Source organism: Macaca thibetana, chromosome 16 (genome assembly GCF_024542745.1).
Source record: "Macaca thibetana thibetana isolate TM-01 chromosome 16, ASM2454274v1, whole genome shotgun sequence".
NCBI lineage: Eukaryota > Metazoa > Chordata > Mammalia > Primates > Cercopithecidae > Macaca > Macaca thibetana.
The window spans coordinates 27,236,478-27,260,088 of record NC_065593.1 but is presented as its reverse complement, the minus strand read 5'-3'; the positions used below and the strand labels follow the sequence as shown (position 1 = coordinate 27,260,088).

The 23,611-nt window shown below is 47.4% G+C and overlaps 1 protein-coding gene and 1 long non-coding RNA gene across 5 annotated transcripts in view; one reads left to right on the top strand and one right to left on the bottom strand.

The window, feature by feature from the left end:
• Positions 1-3,728, bottom strand: part of LOC126939018 (uncharacterized) — a 148,235-nt gene extending 144,507 nt beyond the window's left edge. The window contains exon 1 of the long non-coding RNA XR_007720282.1: positions 3,710-3,728. This is a non-coding gene — a long non-coding RNA (uncharacterized LOC126939018). The remainder of the gene's footprint in view (positions 1-3,709) is intronic.
• The window catches only part of MYO1D (myosin ID), a 382,795-nt gene that overhangs the window by 341,636 nt on the left and 17,548 nt on the right, over positions 1-23,611 (top strand). The gene's annotated exons all lie outside the window — the stretch shown is intronic.

Below are 23,611 nucleotides of genomic sequence, written 5' to 3'. Positions count from 1 at the left end.
TTAGTGTAGATAAAGCCAAATAGAGTTGTTTTGCACCAAACAATGGGAGTGGAGGGACTCAGCCCTGCTATGGTAAAATGGGCATATCAGCCTCGTGCACTCTTAAGACCTACATAGAGTTTTTAGTGAGACTATCTACCCAATACTAGCCACCTTCTACTTTTTTTTTTTTTTTTTTTTTTTTTTTTTTTTTTTTTTTTTGAGAAGAAGTCTCACTCTGTCACCCAGGCTGGAGTGTGGTGGCGCAATCTTGGCTTACTGCAAGCTCCGCCTCCCGGGTTCATGCCATTCTCCTGCCTCAGCCTCCCGAGTAGCTGGGAATACAGGTGCCCACCACCACTCCCGGCTAATTTTTTTGTTTTGTTTTTGTTTTTGTTTTGAGATGGAGTCTCGCTCTGTCGCCCAGGCTGGAATGCAGTGGCGTGATCTCAGCTCACTGCAAGCTCCACCCCCCAGGTTCACACCATTCTCCTGCCTCAGCCTCCCGTGTAGCTGGGACTACAGGCGCCCGCCACCGCGCCTGGCCATTTTTTTGTATTTTAGAGAGACAGGGTTTCACCGTGTTAGCCAGGATAGTCTCGATCTCCCGACCTCGTGATCCACCCACCTCGGCCCCCCAAAGTGCTGGGATTACAGGCGTGAGCCACCGTGCTCAGCCCCTTCTTCTACTTTTAATATTCCCTCATTTTTGCTTCTTAGATGAGTACAGATACCCCACTAAGGGCACCTCTTTTAATGCCATGGGTCACCATGAGACGTTGGCAGTACACTGTTTATTCTGCTACAAGGAATATTTTAATTTCTGAATTGGTGTCATTGACTAAGCCTACTTGAGGCGGCAGATATAAACTTGTGTAGAAGTTCAAAAGAAAGCAGATCATTTCTTGTTGAAAGGTAAAAGAAAGGTGGAAATCAGAAAACAATCACAGAGGGGACTGTTTTTATCCTTCCTTGGTCTGATACTTGTTTTAAAGAACTGCCTTCTCACCACTTAAATTGGAAATTGTCAGTTGAATTCTCAGCAGCCACATTGGAGGCAGGGATGGCACAGTGCAGGACCTTGAGAATGTCCTCATCCTGTAGCACAATGGATTAGCTGCCACTTCCCAACAGACTGGCTACTTGGTCATGGTGGTTTGCAGCCAGATGATGACATAGCCATTAAGAGTGAGTGCCATTGTATGATTCCTGATATTAGTGTTGAGACATGAAATTTTCCAGCTCTGTAAGCAAACAATATTGAACATAAAAAGTAACACATAATACTCTAGAAGCTTAAATGTTGTCCCAATCACTTTTCTCTACATTTCAGCATGATTGCCTATATATATTTTGAATGTACTTCCCCATGCTGATCATGCTTTCAGGTGTTAGAATAATCTAGCCAAACCTTCACTGAATGCTTCTCCACTATCCATCATTATGCATGCACATGGCCATTTTTGTTTGATGCACACAGAAGGTTAATGCCTTGAGCCAGGTTTAGAAAATTGGGGATTCATGTCTCTAAATGCGGAGCTGATGCCATTTTTTCAGGAAAAGCAATGACCTTTATAGAATCTTTTTCCAACAACATTCTTATTTGCCTTCCATCAAGTTTTATTTGGTATTGCAGAGTAAGCTTACTATATAAATCAGAACTCTTTCTGATGAAGTGACCAATTTAAACCCAAAATTGAATGTCCTAGAAGGAACTCAAGAGAGTTGCAGGACCCTAGGGACTTTAAGCACTAGAACCAAGGACGTGATCACCATCAAGATCCCCTTTTCTTCTCCCAACCCAGCTCTCTTTCTCCACTCTCCTCAGTCTCTGTGTGCTGGCCTCATTTAGTCCGACTATAGACTTCTACACAGGGGAAATCTTGGCCACAGGCAGCTCCAGACTTCCATTATGTCAGCTTAGCATCCTGAAAGAGAAAGCCTTTCTGACTTCAAAATATATGAATCCCAACAAAAGTCTCTGGTTGGCCCAATTTGGTTCTCATGCCCTGTACCCAGGCCAAGGCACGGAGGCGAGGGAGCAGGGTCCTGGGATTGGTAGATCACACGCCCATCCTCACGGCTGGGGAGTGTCAGCCTATGATGGGCAGCACCACCCAGGGTTGCAGTGAGGGAGGACCAGTTCTCCAAAGGGAGTGACGACAGAGAACTAAAAGAAGGGAGCAGACAAAAACCAATGTTAATTATACTCAATGATGAGATGCTCTTTTATTTAAAAAAAAAAAATTATTTTTAGCAACAGGGTCTCACTCTGTTGCCCAGGCTGGGGTGCAGTGGCATGATCATAGCTCACTGCACCCTCAAACTCCTAGGCTCAAAAGATCCTCCCACCTCAGCCTCCTGAGTAGCTGGGACTGCAGGCATGCACCACCACCTCTGGCTGATTTTTGCATTTCATATAGTGATGGGATTTCAACACGTAGCCCAGGCTAATCTCAAACTCCTGGACTCAAGTGATCCTCCCACCTCGGCCTCCCAAAGTGCAGGGATTACAGGCGTGAGCTACTGTGCTCAGCCTTTCTTTTGTCTTGAGTGATCTCTTTCATTCTTGTCCCAGAGTGTCCTGATGCATCACAATGAAATTATTACATTCTTGGAATTAGACTAGCACTTAGTCTGTATTTTTTTCTCATCATGTAATTTTTTAAAATTTCCTTATGTTGTACATTACAGCATTTGTTGAGATGCAATTATTATAGTTTTAAAGGGGCTTTCACATACATTATCTCATTTAATTCTCACAATCTTCTAAGCCATTTTTAAATGTATTAAGCCTATTTTATAGATGGACAAAAAGGCTTAGAGAGGTTCTGTGATTTTCCCAAGACCACAGATAGAGTGTAATAGAGCGGCGGGATGAACACAGATCTGGCTCCCTTGCCTGTTCTTGGTGTCACATGCCTTAGATAACTGTCACCTATGTTTTTTAATTTATATTTGTCTCATTGTCCCTGGAGAACTGAGACTCTGCCATCTACTTTTACCACAGAGCTCCACGAAACCTCGTCTAGTGCTGTATACCTTATGAATGCTGAATAAGTGATGCAGACTGGTAATGAACCAAGGAGTTTAAAACACTATTGTTGAAGTGGAGATACAGCTGGGAGCCTTTGAGGTTGTGGAGCCCATGCACAGTGGGAAGACTGCCCGGCTCCCCGTGTTTGCTTACGCTTTGGGAGTCAGCACGGGGCCTCCCCCCAAGTGAGGAGCGCTGTCCCTGGAGAGCCTCTTGGAAAGCAGCCATGATCGTGGAGAGGAGTGTCCATGTCTCATCCGGGAAATCTCTCACCACCCGTGCCCCTTCCCTGTCTTCTCTCAGACAGCCCATAGAAACACATTAGCACCCTGGGTCTGATGCCATTCCTTAAGCAAAAGGGACCTGCCCACCCGCATATCCACATATGTCCATGTGAGTCTCACCCACCTGAAAGCAGCACCCCCTGAGCCCATCCTGGCCACATCCACAAAGCACACCCAGCAGCTCATTGCCCCTACATTATACACACACACACACAACACACACACACACACACACACACACACACACACACACACATGATTACAGAGTTTACCCCCGTGGAAAGTGTTTTCAGATGGAACAGGAAAGGGTCTAGCATCCCTTACTCTGTATTCTTCTTAAGAGAGCAACTTACAACTGCAAAACAGGTCCTGCCCTCCCCACCCACCCCTTTTCTGGTGGGTTTCTTACCTCCTCTGTGTCCAGGCAGCTCACGTCTCTGGAGGGACACCTCACCTGCTTCCTGCTATAGCCTCTGCTATGTTCTGTGATGCCTTCTGACACCCCGCCAGACTACCTGGGACAGCTTGTCTCATGATTCTCCTGCTCAATTCACAGCTCCCTATTCCAGTACAAGCTAGTTAAAAACAGACGCAGATTCAGATCCAACTGAGGGGTGGGTTGGTGTGTGTGTGTGTGTGTGTGTGTGTGTGTGTGTGTACGTGCAGAATTTTGATGCTGCTCCTGCACATTGCACGTAATGACGTGCAACACTTGTTCTTCTCACTTAGGAGTCCCACTATCTAATGACTACGGGAAGTAAATCAGAAGTCTCATCCGAGGACACCATCTACCTATCTATGTCAGTTTCCTATTGCTGCTGCAGCAAATTACCACAGATTTGGTGGCTTTAAACCACAGACATGTTTTTTTTCTCACAGTTATTAAGGCCAGCAGTCCACATTCATTTCACTGGGCCAGAACGAGGGTGTCGGGCAGGGCCTGTTCCCTCTGGAGGTTCCAGGGAGAATCCACTCCTCGGCCCCTCCGGCCTCTGGGAGCTGCCGGCACTCGGTTTGTGACTGCTTCACCCTGATCTGTGCCTCCGGGGTCACACTGCCTCCTCCTCCTCCTGTCTGTGTCAAATCTCCCTCTGCCTCTCTTATGATTGCGTCTAGGGTCCACCTGGATAATCCAGGATACTCTCCCCATCTCAGCAGCCTTACATAATCCCATCTGCAGACTTTTTTGCCATGTAAAGTAACATTCACAGGTTCCAGGGATTAGGATGTGGATATTTGGGGGTGGGAGGGCATATTCAGCATCACACACTACCCTTCCCAGTGATTCCCCCGACACACACACACACACACACACACACACCCCTAAGTTCTACTCAAGGGCTGGCTCTGCTTCTCTCAACTTCCCAGTTCTGAGGAACCAGCTTCCCAGTTCTGCCATGCACTTCCTACCCATCTCACCCTCTGCCACCCGAATGCAGTAATTCCTCAGTGCCTTGCTACCAGCTCTCCAAAGGGCAGAGGAGGTTAGACATCACCTCTGATCAGGATACTGGATACCTTCTTCCCCAAAACCACTGGCCCAGTAGGGCAGGAGAGGGCAAGCCTTAAGTGGGGTAGAACCCAAATGGGCCAATTTTACTACCATAAGAATCAAGTCAGCCAGGCGCCGTGGCTCATGCCTGTAATCCCAGCAGTTTGAGAGGCTGAGGTGAGTGGATCACAAGGTCGGGAGTTCGAGACCAGCCTGGCCAACATGGTGAAACCCTGTGTCTAAGAAAAATACAAAAATTAGCCAGGCCTGGTGGCAGGCGCCTGTAATCCCAGCTACTCAGGAGGCTGAGGCAGGAGAATTGCTTGAGCCCAAGAGGCAGAGAATGCAGTGAGCCAAGGTCGCGCCACTGCACTCTAGGTGGGAGACAGAGCAAGACTCTGTCTCAAAAAAAAAAAAAAAAAAAGTTGTTTTGCTTTTGTGTAGCTTTTGTTGTTTTGTTTTGTTTTGATAGAGTCTCTCTCTTTTGCCCTGGCCAGAATGCAGTAGCGCAGTCACAGCTCACTACAGACTTGATCTCCTGGGCTTAAGCAATCCTCCCACCTCAGCCTCCTGAGTAGCTGGGACTACAGGCACATACCACCATGCCCAGCTTTTTTTTTTTTTTTTTTAAGTATAGACGGAGTCTCACTATGTTGCCCAGGCTGGTCTCAAACTGCTGGGCTCAAGCGATCCTCCCATCTCAGCCTTCCAAAGTGCTAGGATTATCGGTGTGAGTCACCAAACCTGGCTACTTTTATGTAGCTTTGACAAGTGCAGGAAATGTCTTGCCTCTGCCCCTCTGTCAGAATATCTCTAGAATTTAAAGTTAGTGAGGACAGAAAGCACATCCTTGGCTTGCAGTCCACAGGGCCTGGCAGTGCCTCAACAGGCTGGACACTCCTTGGACTGCCACATGGACTCCTCCTTACTGTGGTTAGCTGCTGTCAACCAGTCCTCTCGCCAGCATACAGGGTGGGTTTGGCAGCGCCAGGCACAGATTCACATGCTGTCAGTGTTCTTCTGAAGTCCCCTCTCTGGATGGTGACCTTGTTCATGTGGCCATTTTTAAAGCAGAAAGTTGAATCCCAGGTCAAATCCTGCCTTGCAGTTCCAAGAGGCATGTGCTGTCCCCCTTCACACTTGGTGTGTGCTGGTGATGGTGGGCTGGAGAAAGACCCCACTGTGGTCTTATGAAAAGTGGTTGTAGAGAAACCAAGCAGCACTGTATGGAATGGCTGATCATTGCTGCTGTTGGTGTTAGTTCCTATCTGCTTAGGCAGAGGGTTGGGGCTGGGGAGGAGGAATGTTAGTGGAGATTCTATGTAACTGTAAACTTCCTCTCTATTGTAAGAAGGATTCTCTTGAAAGAAAATGAAAAACAGTTCCAGATGGTCCATGGAAGATGTTTCATGGTTGGAAACCTATTCTATCTCCTTGTCAAGAGTAGCTATGCCTTGGCTGGACACGGTAGCTCACGCCTATAGTCCCAGCACTTTGGGAAGCTGAAGCGGGAGAATTGCTGGAGCTCAGGAGGTCGAGGCTGCAGTGAGCCATGATTGTGCACCTGCACCCCAGCCTGTGCAACACAGCAAGATTCTGTCTCAAAAAATAATAACTATACCTTGGAAATAGGGGTCCATACTTACCAGCCCACAAAAAACAGAAGGCTTTATGAAGAGGAAGTACCAAGATCTAGATAAAGAGTCTCTAGCTCCTTTCAGTTATCCAGCTAAGATGTTCACTTTGTATTTAGGTATTAATCTTAGGCACAGACACCATCTAGGAGTCTGTAGTGCCACATTTTCATACATAAATGCACACTTGAAGATTTTTTCAAACTCATAACTGACAAAGGACTTTATTTGAATAGATATGTGCTACCTTAAAATAGAAGACTTAGAGGCTATTTGAAGGGCAAATAATTTGATGTAATCTAAGAAATATATTGGAGGGAAAAGAAGAGAGGGAGTTCTTGTTGAGTTCGGAACAACATAGAGCTGATATTTACAGAGGAGCTATTATGTGCTGAGCCAGAAGTGGGGATAAAACAGTGAACAAAACCCAGACCCTGCCCAGGTTTACAATCTGGGGGGGAAATCAGATGAGTAGACAGGAGATTACAATGCAATGTGTTAAGTACATTAATAGGGGATATACGTCAAAGGGGCAGTTAACCCTTTCTTGGAAGATCAGGAAAGGCTCCTAAAAGTGATGCCAATATTGAGGAAAAAATAATAAATAGAAATTGATCTGGAAAAGAGACCAAGGGTCTTCCAGGCAGGGAATAGCATGTGCAAAAGCCTAAAGGCAAAACCATCGTGGCAAACAGGTGTATGAGGGTGAACGAGGAGACAAATAGCTGAATGACCTAGAGAGAAGGACAAGTAGGTGGGGAGTTTTGGGAGGAGGTAGGCAAGAGAGCAGGAGGAAGCATGCTCTCTGGTCCGGTTTCTCCTCGGGCTGAGTGACCCTGCCTGTCCTCGTGTTAGCTGTTGTCACTGTCACTGAAGGTAGCTCCAGGGAGCCCAGCATGCTGCCCAGTTCTCTCTACTTTCTTCTGTGGCATCTGAGACTCCAGGATGGGCTCCAATTAGAAACTGCAGGGAGGGCTGCTGCAGTGTCTCTCGGCCCCAGAACTGATATTTCTGGGGCAGAGAGAGTTGGGTCCTGAAAGGTGAAATAAATGTTCCTTTCTAGCAGGTTCTGATCGCTTCTCGGCCATTTGGCTAAGATCAAGTATAGCAGCGTTCTGGAACTGTTTCCAGTGTGGAGCAGGTTATCAGATGCACAGCTCTGATGTCATACCTTATTCCTCAAGAAAAAAAAATGTTCTTGGTTACCTGAAAAAAAAAAAAAAAAAAAAAAAAAAAAAAACAAGGAATTTTAGAAATCACTTGACAAGAAATGTCAAGACATACTGACTAGAAATCAAACCGCAGCAGCTGCTTCCCACAGCTGCATGCCATGTGGCGACCTCGTTTGAACGGTTAGTGAGGCTTAAAATAGCCAGGAATGTAAAACTCTTCATGATCAGGTCTCTCAGTGAGATAGCCACAGAAATCCACGTGGGGAAGGACAGAGGGGAGGTTTGTCTGGAAACCGTTGGACCAGTGGTCAGAGGACTATCAACTGACAGCCAAATAAATCATACCAGAAGCCTGCAGTTCCCCACTCCTATGAATGATTGAAGCTAATGGTGCCCATTTGACAGATGGTGAAAAAAAGCATGTTGGCCCCTGAATGCTTGCAGACTGAGAATTCCTAATCAGCTATAATCCAAATACAGTTGACTTTCTAAGGAAAACAAAAGTAACGAGATGTAGGCCAAGTGTGATGGCTCATGCCTGTAATCCTAGCACTTTGAGAGGCCAGTGCAGGAGGACTGCTTGAGCCCAAGAGTTTGAGACTAGTCTGGGCAACAGAGCAAGACCTTATCTCTACTAAAAATTAAAATAATTAGTCAAGGCCGGGCACGGTGGCTCATGCCTGTAATCCCAGCCTTTGGGAGGCCGAGGTGGGCAGATCACGAGGTCAAGAGTTTGAGACCAGCCTGACCAACGTGGCAAAACCCCATCTCTACTAAAAATACAAAAATCAGCCAGGTGTGGTGGCACGCACGTGTAATCCCAGCTACTCAGGAGGCTTAGGCAGGAGAATAGCTTGAACCTGGGAGGCGGAGGTTGCAGTGAGCTGAGATCGTGCCACTGCACTCCAGCCTGAGCGACAGAGCGAGACTCTGTCTCAAAAAAAAACAAAACAAAAGACAGGCATGATGGCACCCACCTGTGTGGTCCCGATTTACTCTGGAGGCCGACACAGGAGGATTGCTTGAGCCCAGAAGTTCGAGGCTGCAGTGAGCTATGATGGTGCCACTGTACTCCAGCCTGGGCGACAGAGCATGACCCTGTCCAAAGGAAAATGAAATGTAGAAGTAAATAACTTCTTCATTTTTTCCATCCTACGCCCGAGCCTGTTAGCACAGAGAGTTTTTTGGTTGTGAAACCAAGACTGGGACTTTCTCACCAATAGAGGGAAGAGTGAGTTGACATCAGCAGGAAGCATGCTCCACCAAAGACAAAAGCAAAATGATGCTTTTTTTATTGTGGGAAATTCAAAACGATGCATATACTCATTCAGCCCCAGAGAAAACAGATGCACTTTCCCAAACATAGAAAAGGACCAACAACTTTTTTATTCCATTTTTCTTGTAAGAAAAACTAGTTTCCCCTGGTTGTAGTAGCTCTGTCGCAATCATAATAAGAGCAGCAGCACATGCTGATTATGCACTGCACTGTGCTCCAGGCACTGTGCTGAGAGAACTCTTTGCCATGGATCATTATCTTTTGATCTACACAAAGTCTGTATGAAAATAATACTACTGTCATCCCCATTTCATGGTTGAGGAAACTGAGGCTTGGAGAGGTTAAGAAGTTTGCCCCGAGGCTTACTGGCTGTTGGGAGAAGATGGGATTTGCCCCGACCACTCTCACTCCAGGGCTGGCCCTCTTTTTTTTTTTTTTTTTTTTTTTTTTGAGACAAGGTCTTGTTCTGCTGCCCAGGCTGGAGTGCAGTGGTACAATCGCCGTTCACTGCAGCCTCGACTTCCCAGGCTCAGGGACTCAGCCTCCTAAGTAGCTGGGACTATAGGTGTGCACCACCATGCCTGGGTAATTTTTTGTAGAGATGGGGTTTCTCCATGTTGCCCAGGCTAGGACTGGCACTCCATTGTAAAGCTCCTTGGGCACTGTTTTGTCATGAGACTGAATGGAATGATTTTTGTAGTCTTCTAAGTCTCCTGTGGAGAGCTTTTCTGTTTCTCATTTGCATCATGCTCTTTCACTATTGGTGACATTTCGCACTTCTGCCCTTTCCTTTTCTCTCATGGACTCGATGAATGAACACTGAATCAGAAATGTGAAGCCCAAGGTGAGAGTTTCACTTCCACCCCTAAGTGATCTTGACAATTCATAACCTCTCTGGGCCTGGTCTCTTGTCTGTAAAAGGAAGTTGTTGGGTGAGAGCCAAAGCCCACCCCTGTGCTAAATACCTTTCTTCTCTTTCCCCTCCCCAACCTGCCTTCCCATCTCTTTTCCCTTCTTTCTCTTCCAGTCCACTGGCAAGGCCTGGGTCCCACCTGATCCTCTTTCCTCCCATGTGGTAGGCAGGCAAAGGCAGTGGCATAAGCACTGCTGTCTAAGAGGCATGGGGGGGCCAGGCTCAGTGGCTCACGCCTGTAATCCCAACACTTTGGGAGGCCGAGGCAGGCGGATCACAAGGTCAGGAGATCAAGACCATCCTGGCTAACATGGTGAAACCCCATCTCTACTAAAAATACAAAAAAATTAGCTGGGTGTGGTGGCAGGCACCTGTAGTCCCAGCTACTCGGGAGGGTGAGGCAGGAGAATGGCGTGAACTCGGGAGGCGGAGCTTGCAGTGACCCGAGATGGCGCCACTGCACTCTAGCCTGGGTGACAGAGTGAGACTCCATCTCACAAAAAAGAGGCATGGGGGACACTCAGACTGAGGAGCCTGACAGCCACATGATGCTCCTGGTGGAGCCCACAGGCAGCACTGGCCCTCCTCAGTGGGTAATGAGCAAAAGCTGGCTGTGCGGCTCCTCTACCCCACTCATTTTTCTGTGTTCTCCCCATCATTAGGATCCTCATACTGCCCCTTAGCTCACCCTCCTGCTTTGTGCCAGGCCATCCCAGCCTCCACCAGTCCCTCCCCACCTTAGCATCACCTCTCAGTGCTCTGCGCCCCATCCCCTGGGAACTCTGCTGTCTGTTCAGGAAGCAGTGCATCATGTCTTCCTAATATGTTCACCATGCATCCCTTCCAGCCAGTATAATGCTTTAACTCATTGTAAGTCAACAGCTAAAACTTAAGGCCTTAAAGAAACTAGAGTAGTTTGGGACAAAATTCTTTCATTCTGACCACCAATGGGGGACCCATTTTTGGTGAAAACGCTTTCATTATAACCCTGAACTCTGTGGTTTCAACTCCGCATTAGGCCACAGTGTCAGGCCTTTAGTGGTGAGATGGAAGCAGGGATAGCAAATGATGTCATAATCCATGAAGAGAATTTATTTCATACCTCTGTCATTTTTAGTTAATGTTTTGCTTAATTAATTTTAATTATTTGCTCCTAGAGGATATGTAAATTTTATTGACCTGAATATTTGGAATATTTCAGAGAAACTGAGTTGTTTTTTTTTTTTTTTTTTTAGACAGAGTTTCACTCTGTCGCCTAGGCTGGAGTGCAGTGGCATGATCTCAACCCACTGCAACTTCTGCCCGCCGGGTTCAAGCAATTCTCCTGCCTCAGCCTCCTGAGTAGCTGGTATTACAGGCGCCTGCTACCACACCTGGCTAATTTTTGTATTTTTAGTAGAGACAGTGTTTCACCATCTTGGCCAGGCTGGTCTTGAACTCCTGACTTTGTGATCCCCCACCTCGGCCTCCCAAAGTGCAGGGATTACAGGCATGAGCCACCACACCTGGCTTAATTTTTTTATTTTTAGTAGAGACAGAGTTTCACCATGTTAGTCAGGCTGGTCTTGAACTCCTGACTTCGTGATCTGCCCACCCGGCCTCTAAAGTGTTGAGATTATGGGCATGAGCCACCGCACCCGGCCCTAAGATTTATTTAATCTAGGTTGGCTGGCTAGGGTTCTATGGACCAAGAAGTACTCACTACCCGTATCTCAGCAAATTAATGTTTTCCCAAAACATTTTAAATTATTGATCATGAATTTCACTGGTATCTATATTTAAATATTCCTAGACGCTATGGCTACTAAACATAGGAGCAACTTATATGAGGAAATGAAAATTCCTCCTTAACCTCACAGTTCTTTTCAGTTTGTTCCTGATTATGCGGGAATTTACAGGCCTTCATCACATGAAGTCGACCTCTACAGGAACGCTGCTTTACTCTTCACTATCATAGCACTCATTTTGGATGACAGAGACAATATGCATTTCTTGAGCCTTCTCTTCCCTATTTTAGGTGTGTTTCTAAGGAGTAGGTTGGTTGTCATGGTTCAGGATGGAAGAATACTGGAGTAGGCAGCGGAGGGAGGCAGGCCATCTGGCCCTGAGGGAGGGGTCTTCAGGCAATCAGTAGACAGCCTGCTGGCCAGAAGGTTTTAGATGTGTTCTTGCTTAAAGCTGAACTCAAGGTCAGATCTTTTCTCAAGGCCCAGTTCTAGACTTCTAACCTTCCAAACTGAGGTCTGATCTTTTGGGTAAGCCCATGGAAAGATTGTGTGTTGTCTCCAGGTTTTGCTGAACAAAGTGGCCCGATTCCCCGCCCCATGTTCTCAGCAGCTCAGTCCTATCACTCCCTGATTGATTTCCACCCCCTGCCGTTACAAATACCACCTGCAAGGAAGATGAACTTTGTCAGTCACCTTTGAATATGGTGCAGTTTGAATTCTGGAATGCAGGAATAACAGCAGTTCACACGTATTATTTTTATTCTTCATTTTTCTGTCAGTGGCTGTGGCAAAGTCTTAGGATACCACAGTGGCTTCTAGGATAACCAAAGAACACATATGACTCTTAGGATGGACATAGCATCTGTCTCGATAAACAGAAGAGTGGTTAGGAAATGGCACTCCAGTCAGACCCATGCCCTGTATCCTGGGAGCCCCACAGCAGCGCCAGCAGAGCAATCGGAAGGCAGCTCCCTGCCAGCCCACACCAACCTGTCACACGCCTATTATTCATCGACATGCCTCTCTATTATCTCACAAAGCATGGTGCTCCAGACCCAGGAGAGATGTGTCATAAAAGGGAGACTTTGCCTGATGGATAAAAAGACATATGTTCCTGCCCCCGTTTTGCTATTCGCTGAGTTTTCAAAACCTCCTCAACCACACCCCTTGGCTCTTTGTGTGACTTCATAGCAAGGCATTCGTGCTAACAGGATGTTTCTGGGCCCAGTCGCTATTGCATTCCGGAGGCTGACCTCGGGAAGTCCTCTCTGTGAACTTTGTCCACAGCAGTAGGGTCCATCACCCTCAGCTAGTGTGCGGCAGGTCCCATACTGGGCTCAGCAATTACAGGGATGGTTCAGACCGGTTTCCACCCTCACAGAGTACAGTCCCATGAGCCTTTTCCTATTTGTGCTGAAATACAGTTTGAGAGATGATACCATGAGTTTGGGCTTTGAATACAAAAAAGAAAAAAAACGATGCACAGATTGATTTTCTTTTTCTGGAGCAGGAATCTGAGCAGGAAAAGTGTCACGTGAAGCAAACTGCTGCAGTATGGCTCCTGTGGGCCTGAGTCTTCAGGGTTTCCACTAATCCTATTTCACATGGCTGCGGGGGTAGCCCTTTCTCCTCCCTTTTTAACTATTTCTGGCTAAGACATCGCCCTGGTTTTAAAAAAAAGAAAAAAGAAAAAGCTTGCTGTTTACCCACATCTCCATTTCTTAATATTTTATCTTATATTGATCTTGTACTCTTAGCCGACCCAAGTCCCTATCCCCTTCCCTTTCAGTTCCCTTTCAGCAACCCAGTGAGCTCATCAATATGCCAGCAGATGATCTAAGCCCCAAATCATCACCTTCTCGGGAAAGACAGACAAACAAAAACAGCCGGAAGGAGGGCGGGCGGGCTGGGAGGGGCTGCCGGCTAGGCGGAGAAGCGCAGCCTGCTGGGGCTGCGGGGGGCTGCAAAGGGGGCGTGCGCGCTGGCGCTCGGGCTCGGGCGGCGGCTTCGCTTCAGCCGCGGGCGCTGGGGTCAGCGTTGCCTTGGCGACCGCGTCGCGCTCCGAGCCGCAGCCTCCGCCCCCGCTGCCGCAGCCCACCCGGCTGGTGCAGATTCCCTTTGTCTCCTCCGCCTCCCCTCCTCCTTGCTTCCCTGCGTCCTCCCCCTCCCGCCTTTCCTTTGTCGCCCCGGATTCCCCGGCAGCTGCCCTTCCTGTGCTCGGTTCCCGCTGCAGGTGCCCGGGCCCGTGAGGACACGGCCTCGCCGCCACCCCCACCCGGCCCGCCCAGTGCCTGGCATGAAACCAGTGTTTCAAAAAGCGGTGCCGGGCTGAAGCGCTGCACAGGAACTTGCTTTCCTCACCTTGGCGGCCTCGCTGGCCTTCAGCCGGCGTATACCGCGCAAAGCAGAGCTAGGAGACGTGATAGCCCCTTTTAAGGACCCAAGAGATTCCCCACGGATCTATTCCCTTTCCTTCTGTTTGAGAGGGAGCGGTGTCACTTGGTGAGAGGGAGGAAAAGAAGGTGAGACAGCGTCCAGTGCCCGCTTGGCCTGGCTTGCTTGGCTTTCCCTGCAGCGAGGTGGGGCACACATCCCCTACCCGGGCCGCAGAGAACCTGTCGGCTGCCGAGTTCTGCGGCTCCATGGCATTGCGAGGCCCAAAGCAGAATTTCCAGGGCCTTTGAGAGTTGAAGTCGTGATCTGGGGGGAGGGGGTTCTGTGAGCAGAATGTGCTGCTGTTAGCGTTCACGGTCACCTAGTGATGAAGAGTGCTGGGGATTTGGCCACAGTAATGGCCCTAACCCAGAACCCCCTTGGTCCTGGAGCGACATAGCAGCTCTAGTGGCACTGGCGTCAAACATCAGATTGGCTCATATTCTAGCCGATACCTCTTCGTGTGTGCCAGTCTTAGTGTTGACTGATACACCCTAAGTGGGACTGTGGTTGCTCATGAGGAGGGAAACGGAGGCCAGGCGACGGGTGGAAGGAAACAGGCTTTCCCTCTAAATGCTTTGGGACCTGTGAATGTCATACCATGTGCATTTCTTATTCACTCTTTAAAATGAGATGTTTTAATATCACTTCTTCAAGAAAGCGTTCCCTGACTCCCCCGAGAGTAAATAAGATAGATTAGGTTTCTCGTCACGATTTCATTGCAGTCTGTACTTTTACCGTGAGAGCTCTTCACAGAATTATGAATAAACAGTAATGAGTGTGTAATTCTTGTTTACAAGAGTCTTCCACACCAGGCTCTGAGCTCCATGAGGGCAGGAGCAAGACCTGTCTTATGCACCACCGTTCCACAAGGGCTGACACACAGGCTTTAGTCAATGTTGAAGAAAGAAATGAGAAGGGGACAAGAAAGAGGGTGATGGTGCAGTGGTGGGCCAGGTATTGTCCAGAGAGTGATCGCAGAGTGACAAGCCAGGTGCTGTCCAGAGGGTGATGGCAGAGTGGCAGGCCAGGTGCTGTCCAGAGGGTGAGCCAGGGTGACAGGAGGGGTGCCCATCTCCACGTCCTCCTCTGAGCTCTGTGACCCTCCGGGGCTCAGCGCCTCCTTCACAGGCACTTCTAGAATGTTGTTCCAAATCATTCTTGTAACTCTTCTTTCTAGTATCTGTTTAAGAATTGTCATAATAAAAAGTGCGATTAATCAATTAAATTGTATGTAAGGGGAATCCTGTCATGTGCTAGGCCAGTTCCCAGGCAGCTAATTGGAGCATTTATGTGAAGCAAAGCGGGGCCAGCACTTCTTCCGGGCGTTCCCAGGGAGGGTGATGCTTGGACGGTTTACAGCAGTGGTGCACAGGAAAATCACCCAGGGAGCTTTAGCAGTGCGACATTCAGGGGCCCACAGGCAGACCAATTGAAGCAGAATCTCTGGGGTTGGAGCCTGACCACTACTAGGGCCAGTATTTTTCATAAGCTTAACGTGCAATCAAGGTTGACAATCTTTGCTCTGGGGGCACCCAGAGACAGACAAGAGGAAGTGGCGACAGGCACTCACCAAACCCAAAGATTCCATTTCAGCTGTAAAGCTGACGCTGATAGACTTGAGGCTAGACAAAGAGGCTGTTTGCTTCAGCCCACTTCAGATTGTTTCAGTACTGCTCATAGAACTTCTCTTTGCCTTAAAATGCCTCTGGATCCCCTCCTATGACAGTCATTTAAAACAAATGTGTAACTGCCTAATCAGGGCACAAACCATTTTTTCAGACTTGCCTGGGCAGCAGTGACCTAAATATTACTCAGGGAGTCTGACTTCCAGCTCCAGAGGAAGAATGTATTTGGTTTGATTGTTTTCTTGTTAATAAAGTTGGGCCAGTAGTTCAAGGTCCCCATTAGGATAACTGGACCCTTCGATGCTATGCATTAGTTCTTTAGACAGAAAGCAGTGGTGTAGAGTTTTTATTGAATTATTCGCCTTCCACTGGAATCACTATGCACCCATGCTAATTTGTTGTGCCATTGTTAATGGATATAAGATAAAAGGAGCAGGAACTGGAGAGGATGGTGGAAGTGGCCCAGCCCATTTACACCAGCCAGGTATATGGAGTAAATCTTGGGAAAATGTGTCCATTTCATCCACTTACAAGCCAAAGGGTGTAGCAAGTAGCAGCAGATCGTTCTGCTCTCTCTCTCTCTCCCAGGTAAGCCTGCAGGCAGTAAATAAGGCCTGTATTAGAAGCCACTAAAGCTGTAAACACACACAGCAGGGAAATCTGCCTAAACTGCTCGCTGAGGTATCAGATGCAATTGGCCTTCTACTAGAAGTGTGTCTGCACTCAAGGTCAAGCCAAATTTGGCAAGAAGCCATATGGAGACACTTCACATTTAAATCTCCTAGGAGACTGGGGACAGGGAAACCAAGTTTGCTCTGGGGCTCTCAAATCCAATCGGTGATTCCAGAGAAAATGGGGACTCTTCATGGCAGGCAGGAAAAGGGCAGATGTGGCCTGAGAGAACCCACACTCTGGTTCCCAGCCAGCAAGCTCCAGCCTGGATCTAAACAACCCATTTCTGGGAACTTAAAATAAAAAATAAGAGAGCAGTCAAATGGACTTGAGACCCCCACAGGGCCTTTGATGTGTCTAGCAGCAGCAGCATGGTGAGTGGTTTCTGTGATGTGGGATTCCAGACCAAGAGGCACTGGACCATGGCCACTGGTTCATCTCTCATTATAGGGCCAGAAATAGATGCCCCATCCCAGGAAAAGGGAAATAAGGCTTCATGGAATGTTTCATCTGTTGGAATATTGTTCTGCTCTGCCTGACAAGATTACTGAGTTCTCAGTTCTGTAGCAATGGCATTGAGTAAGAGTCTGAAAATTGATGCATTATGTACTCGCTTAAAATAGCAAATGCAGAATAGAAAAAGCAGAGCTGCTAGGAAGTGTGCAGAACATATTGATAGAAAGACCTGCTTTGCCTCTGTTATTACCAGCATGAAAGTGTGTACCGGAGCAGGGGGTAGACTTTCCATCAGAAGCAATTGAGCAGTGGAGGCTCTTTTACCGCAATGAGACGAGGGTACATTTTTTTTAGCTGACATAAGTGAGTGTAAATCTTTCTGTTCTCAAACAGGTGGTAGAAAGTGGGCAATTTGTTTCTTTTCATCTCGGTGTTCTGGGCTTGGTTTATGAGATAGCTGCCTCTGTTTTAAGTTTTTTGAATTCCCCTCAGAACAAAAATCCCCCACCACCTGCTACTTAATCAAATATTCTTCACTGTGGATTATAGTTGCCTGGATGGGAGCAAGGTTCAGTGACAATGTGACGGAAAATATACAAAAAGAACTATGTCATCATCCCCAAGAAGGAAGCATTATCCTTTGTCCTTAAAAATGGGATTTAAGGCCGGGCACAGTGGCTCACACCTGTAATACCAACACTTTGGTAGGCTGAGGCGAGAGGATTACTTGAGCCTAAGAGTTTCTAAGGCTCTAAGGAGTTTCACATCTAAGACAAGCCTGGGTGACAAAGTGAGACCCTGTCGCTACAAAAAATCAAAAAATTAGCTGGGCATGGGAGCGTATACTTGTGGTCCCAGCTATATAGGAGGCTAAGGCAGGAAGATGACTTCACCAGGAGGTGAAGACTGCAGTAGGCCCTGGCTGGGAGACTGGGCGAGACTCTTTATCTCAAAAAAAAAAAAAGGCAGGAGGAGGGGATTTAAAAATACTGAGTAACGTGATAAAGAGTCCTTCTGGAATTGACAAGTCTTTTTGCCCTAGAAGGTGGCATAGTTGCTTCTTAAGGGAATATCCATGGTCAGGGGCAGAGGCCTTGAGAGGCTGGGCAAAGGTCCTTTCAGCCCTGGTATCATTCGTCTAACCAGCATTCCGCACCAACAGCCTCCCCCATTCAAGCGCTTACTCCATTAACAAACGTTAATGGGGCACTTATTCAATGCCAGGCACTGCACTAGCCACTGTGCATATATTTTCTCCTTTAACTCTCTCCAAAACCCTTTAGAAAAAAGAACATTATCACTGTTCCTTATCCCGGTTAAGGAAACTGAGTTTAAAAGGATAAGTAATTGCCCAGAGCCAGGCCATACAGCTGGATTTGAACCCTAAAGTATTGATTCCAAACCTTGTATTCTTCCCACTATGCCTCCATTGTCTCCTCTTTTGATTAAGCAACATTCCTAGAAATACAGGGAACCTAGAAGGCCCCTGTCCCCATCTCTTTCCTGCTGCTGCTGCCAGCTGGAATGTCTGACTCCCGGATGTGTTATAACTAAACTTCTTAAAGACCGGTTAGTATCTGAGAAAAATCCCTTTATTCAAGCCCAGCAAGCAATGTGATGTGCTAACAGCCCCTACGTCGTGACTCACACTAACTATAATTTACCGATTGTTGTTGGACATTGACTAGTTTCCAAATTTTTATAGGTCACCACAATTTTGGAGAGTGTGACTTGCTATTTCCAAAGCAAGGATTAGACCTTCCCTCTTTTCCCCTTTATAATTTGCACTATTGCTTCTAAGAATACTGTTTTGTAAAGTTTGGACATTTTCAGATAAAGATTGCTGGAAATAATAGTGTTAAAAGTTTTTTTTTAAATAAAAGAATAACATCGAATAAAAAGAAATCTTGGGCATCTGCGGTGGCTCACACCTGTAATCCCAGCGCTTTGGAAAGCCAGTGTGGAAGGATGGCTTGAGCCCAGGAGTTCAAGACCAGTTAGGGAAACATAGGAAAACCCTGTCTCTACAAAGAAAAAAAAATTTTTTTTTGAGACAGAGTCTCGCTCTGTTGCCCAGGCTGGAGTGCAGTGGCACAATCTCAGCTCACTGCAACCTCCACCTCCCAGGTTTAAGCATTCTCTGCCTCAGCCTCCCGAGTAGCTAGTATTACAGGTATGTGCCACTGCGACCGGCTAATTTTTGTATTTTTAGTAGAAACGGGGTTTCACCATCTTGGCCAGGCTGGTCTTGAACTCCTGACCTCGTGATCTACCCGCCTCAACCTCCCAAAGTGCTGGGATTACAGACCTGAACCACCACACCCGGCCAAAAAATCTTTTTAAATTTGCATGGTGTCATATGCCTGTAGTCCCAGAAGGCTGCAGTGAGCCATGATCACACCCTATACTCCAGTCTGGGCAACAGAGCAAGACCCTGTCTATTAAAAAAAAAAAAAAGAAAGAAATCTTACGGAGTTTGGGGTGGTGAGAATGACAGCCAGGTTGCTGAGGCACAGCTGTGCAGGCAGGCTTACCATTTCAATGCTAAATTTTCAAATTCCAGACTTTATTTGCTGTCTCTTAATATAGCACAGCATCACTGTAATATTGTAAGTGCTGATTTTATAATAGAATTTTCTTACAAAAATAGGTTTTGTGAAACAATTTTGATATATGATAAACTGTTTTGACACATGATCTACCTTGCTGGATCACATCTATTCCTTTAAGGGAGAGAGAGCACTGAGCCCTGTTTACTTCTGGGTCTACGTGGTGTGTAGTGAAACCCTTTGCATCCTTTTCCAGAGGAAGTCAAACTCAACACTGTCCAAAACCAAATTCATTCTCTCTTTCCACCTCCTTCTCCATCACATGAGCTCAAAACCTGGAGACATGGTAGAGTCTCCCTCTTATCACCCACATTCAGCCAGTCACCACGTTCTCACTCCTAAGCATCTCTCCAGCGGGACCCCAGTCTTGCCCTCTCACGATCACAGCTCTTTCTGTCTTGACTTACGGTTTCCTAATTGGTCTTCCTGCCTCAAAATGCCCCCATCAGTCAACAGTCCATCTGCCATACTTCCTAGTTTATCAGTTTCATGTATTGGCTCTTTATTAAGCACCTACTGTATGCCACGCCCTCTTTTAGGTACAGGGGATACAGACAAGGTCCCCCCTCCCATGGAGCTTACCTTTGGGCAGGGGATGGAAACCATAGGAGACAGACAATTAACCAGCTAAGTACCAAACAAGTCCATTTCAGTTAGTGGTAAGCACACTGAAGAAAACAAAGTATTATCTATTTTCTCTCCTCAAGAATCCTTGGCTGGGCGTGGTCAGGCTTCAAGGTGCCTGAAACATAGCCCCCACTCATCTTGAACTCCCTGTCAAGTCCTCCTCATCCTCCAAAGGGCAGCTCATCGCCTTCTTGTCTGTGGGGTCTTGGAGACCACTGTGGCTGGAGAAACCCAGTTAGGCTTCAGGGAGAAAGGACAGGTAGAGCTTGAGGGACATTATTAAAGGAAGCCGAGACACTGGCTGAGCAGGTGAGTCACCTTCAACCCTGGTACACCAGGCTCTCTCCCTCAGCACTCTGTTTAGTGGCTCTGTCTTCATCCCTATCTGTGGGGAGTAGCACGAGAATGAGAAATCCTGACATGGACCTCTGGACCCAGTGCTGAGAGCCTAGTTTATTCCAATGATGCATCTGCATAGCAAAGCCATGCAAAGCCAGGACACAGCCTAAGAGGCCACACCCTTGCAGGGAGCAGGCGGAAGTCCTGGGCACCTCCCTCCACCCTGGGCCTGGTTAGCGCACTCTAGACCTTCTGTGATGCTGACTCTATTGCACCTGACACAGTAGCTCAGGAAGCCTCCCTCCCCAGGCTCTGAGCTTTCTGAGAACTGAGGCCTTTTTATTATTTATCTTGCATCCCAGAAGATGCAGATGTTTCATGATGGCTCTTTTTATTTTATTTATTTTTTTTATTTTTTTATTTTTTTTTGAGGTAGAGTTTCACTCTTGTCACCCAGGCTAGAGTGCAGTGGTACAATCTCTGCTCACTGCAACCTCCACCTCCTGGGTTCAAGCGATTCTCCTGCCTCAGCCTCCCAAGTAGCTAGGATTACAGGCATGCACTACCACCCCTGGCTAATTTTGTATTTTTAGTAAAGATGGGGTTTCACCATGTTGGTCAGGCTGGTCTTGAACACCTGACCTCAGGTGATCTGCCCGCCTTGGCCTCCCAAATTGCTGGGATTACAGGCATGAGCCACCGCACCTGGCCAGCTCTCTTTTTAATACATATGTCCCCAATGTGTTTGTGTGCAGGTGCTAACTGCTTTCAATGTTCAATTCTCAGGTGGCAGGGACTGGGATCCTGTTAACTCCTCTATCCAGTGACCCACAGCTACACACAAATATAAATTTAAATGCTTCTTGATAATGGTGAGCTGAATAAGCAAATATATGATGGCATTCCTGACAAACCACTAAAAATCGTCTGTTCAGAGGAAGGTGTGGGTGCTGGTGCATGTTCCGTCCAGTCTTACTTAGCGCCTTCATTAATGATGTGAATAGAAAATAAACATTGGTGTTCACAGATGGTGCTAACTTTGGAAATGCTGTTAACAGAAGTGTCAAGAGAGGAGAACAGAAATATAAGCAGGAAATAGCCAAGATGTCAAAAAAAAAAAACCTCAATACAGCAAAGGCGAAAACCTCTTTCAAACATGTAAAATAAAGCCCTACAGACATTAGAGCAAGAGCATCAAGAGATGAGAAGTTAACGGGGTACCTGGACATGGTTGCGCTGGCCTGTAATCTCAGCACTTTGGGAGGCCAAACCAGCCTGGGCAAGACCAGCTGGGCAACCTAGTGAGACCCCATCGCTACAGGAAATTTTAAAAATTAGCCAGGCCTGGTAGCACACACCTGTAGTCCCGGCATCTCAGGTGGCTGAAGTGGAAGGATTGCTTGAGCTCAGGCATTTGAGGCTGCAGTGAACTATGATCACACCACTGCACTCCAGCCTGAGCAACAGAGCAGCAAGACCGTATTTCCAAAAAAAAGAGTGAACAAGAGAAGTTTAAGGAGAGTAGGGAAGGTAGAAGAAGGAAGAGATGTGAAGAGGCAGGGGAGGAAAAGACAGATGTCCTCTGATTGATGTGCGAGGGTCTCAAGGCTCCAGAGCCCACTGCCCTCTTGAGGGTCAGATGCTGGCGCAGGCGTCCCACCGAGGTGGCCCCAGCCCTCTGCTCACAACTGCTGTCTCATTTGTTTTGTGATGGGGCTTTGGTTTGGTTTGGTGGTGTTCTGTTTCTTTTTTTTTTTTTTATTCTTCCCTCATATTTGAGGGAGCTGTGGGTATAGTTTTGTTCTTTAGCTCTGGTTTTGAAAGGTTTCATTATGCCTGGCATAAAGTATTAATTTGGGCATTTTGTCAGGGTCAGAGGAATGCAGCCTTTAAAAAGTACAGATTCCAAATAGACAAAGCAAAATGAAGCTTCCTCAACAATTCCGAGTCTGACGTTGGTGGAGAGGAAGCAAAACAGAACTGATGCAGGGGTTGCCAGGCCTCTCCCGGGAGCTCCACCAGGCCACCTCCAGTGCACGGAGGCCCTGCCTGGCCCACCTTGCCAGGGGAAGCCTGCCGAGGCACAAAGCATAGGAACCTTTTGGTTGACAAAACAGAAACCAGGAGTCGCCATGGAGTACTCCCCAGGGACTACAGCTGGAAAGTCAAGACAAAGATGTGCGCTGGAGAATAGTAAAAAAAAAAAGCATACAGGCCGGGCGCGGTGGCTCAAGCCTGTAATCCCAGCACTTTGGGAGGCCGAGACGGGCGGAGCACGAGGTCAGGAGATCGAGACCATCCTTGCTAACCAGGTGAAACCCCGTCTTTACTAAAAAATACAAAAAAACTAGCGGGCGAGGTGGCGGGCGCCTGTAGTCCCAGCTGCTCGGGAGGCTGAGGCAGGAGAATGGCGTGAACCCGGGAGGCGGAGCTTGCAGTGAGCTGAGATCCGGCCACTGCACTCCAGCCTGGGTGACAGAGCGAGACTCCGTCTCAAAAAAAAAAAAAAAAAAAAAAAAGCATACAAATTCTCCAAGCACCAGGAGAATGCCTCTTTCTTTAGCAGCCTGGAATCATCTATGCCTGTAAACATCAGTGTCTTCTGGCCAGACAAAGGCCGAGCAGTGAAAGGCGCTGTGCCCAGCAAGAAAAACATACAAGTGGTGAAAGTGCCTGTGCAGGGGGTCAGGATGTGGGTCAGAATGTCCAAACCTCAGCATCATTACAGCAGGTTCAAGTGCCTTGTCCTCTGACTCAGAAGCACCTGGTATTAAAGAATTCCATGCTACAGGGGCGGCTGTGCTCCACACGAGAGCCAGAACAGCATTTTAGTGTGGAAACTAAATGGAATGGAGGCGCAAATGCTGTTCAGGAGACAGCTGCCCTGGGTCAGGTCCTAGCCTCACCACTTTCCAGCTGCAAGAAGTTGCTTGACCTTTCTGTGGTTCTGCTCCCTCATCTATAAAGTGAGCAGAATGACAGTGCCCCATAATGACAGCTTCAGTAAGCTTTAAATGAAATTACGTATGTAAAATGTTTAATACAGTGCCTCGTACATTCCTAATAAATAAATGGATGACAGTGATTTTCAACCTTCTCCCCGCAATCCAGGACCCCTTTACAACTCCGCAGGCATGATGCTGAGGAGCTCCGGGCCCAAATATTTCACTAGAAATATCTGCCCACATACTTTGGGAGGCCAAGGCGGGCAGATCACAAAGTCAGGAGATCGAGACCATCCTGGCCAACATGGTGAAACCCCATCTCTACCAAAAATACAAAAATTAGCTGGGTGTGGTGGTGCACACCTGTAGTCCCAGCTACTCAGGAGGC